The following is a 1,333-nucleotide window of genomic DNA, read 5'->3' on the forward strand; positions in this document are numbered from 1 at the left end:
TTTTTTATTTCTTCTCTTAGTCTTTCTTAAGCGGGGTGTTGTTCAGTCTCTATTTCTTTGCTCTTTTTCATAGATTTTCCTATTTTTTTTATTTCTAAGTTGATAGCATTATGATTTGAGCAGATGTTTTGCAGTACTTCAGTGTTTTTAAGTTGATTAAGGCTTGCTTTGTAGCCTAACATATGGTCTATTATGAAGAATGTTCCATGTGCACTGGAAAATAATGTATATTGTACTGTTGTTGGATGAAATGCTCTGTAGATGTCTATGAGGTCAAGTTGGTGGATTGTACTTTTTAGCTCTTCTACATCTTTGTTGAGTTTCTTTCCAGTTGTTTTATCTTATCTTTCATTGAAAGTGGTGTAGTAAAGTCTCCTTCTGTGACTAGGGAATCATCTATTTTCCTTATCAATTTTGTTAAAGCCTGATTTATTTGTTTTGGGGCTCTTTCATTGGGCGCATAGATGTTTATTATCATTATATCTTCTTGTTCAATTGTTACTTTGATCATTATATAATGTCCTTTCTTGTCTCTTGTTGTAGTTTTTGTCTTAAAGTCAGTTTGATCAGAAATTAGTAATGCCACTCCTCCTCTTTTTTTTTTTGCTTGATATATCTTTTTTCCAATCTCTGATTTTCAGTCTGTTTTGTCTTGTCTCTATGGTATGTCTCTTGTAGACAGCATATTGATAGGTTATGTTTTCTTGTCCTGTCTGAAACTCTCCATCTCTTGAGTGTTGCATTTAATCCATTAATCTTCAGTGTAATTAGTGACAAATATTAATTTGTTGCTGGCCTTTTGTTATGTGTTTTTTCATGGTATTCCTGGTTTCTTTGTTCCTTATAATTTTCTGTTTTGAGCTCATTATGTGTACGAATTATGTTATTATTTCCTTTGCTGGTATTTTTTTTTGTATTTGGTAAATATTTGTGTTTGTCCTCTTTTTTACTGTGATGTGAAAATTTATAATTTTCCTTTGAGGTTACCTTGTGGTTTATCATTTTCTCCTTGAGTTTAGAACAGTCTATTCTATCTTGCAAATCTCTTGACTTCCTCACTATTTAGAAGTTCTGTAGCTATACTGTTTTTCCCTCTTTTTGGTTTGTAGTTGTCCTCATTTGCCAGTTGATGTCTCTGGTTCCCTGTTTACAATCTTGTAAGTTACTTTGGATACTTCTATAGCTGTGTATGGATTTCTGGTTTATATCATCTTGTGTATTAATGCATTGTCAGTTGTTGTTTGCTATTATTAGTTCTCTGTACAAAGGATTTCCTTTATTACCTTTTGTAAAGTTTGTCTGATTATAACAAATTCTGCTTATCTGAAAATCT

Source organism: Orycteropus afer, unplaced genomic scaffold, assembly GCF_000298275.1.
Source record: "Orycteropus afer afer isolate SDZICR_OR568_19922 unplaced genomic scaffold, OryAfe1.0 scaffold01214, whole genome shotgun sequence".
Lineage (NCBI taxonomy): Eukaryota > Metazoa > Chordata > Mammalia > Tubulidentata > Orycteropodidae > Orycteropus > Orycteropus afer.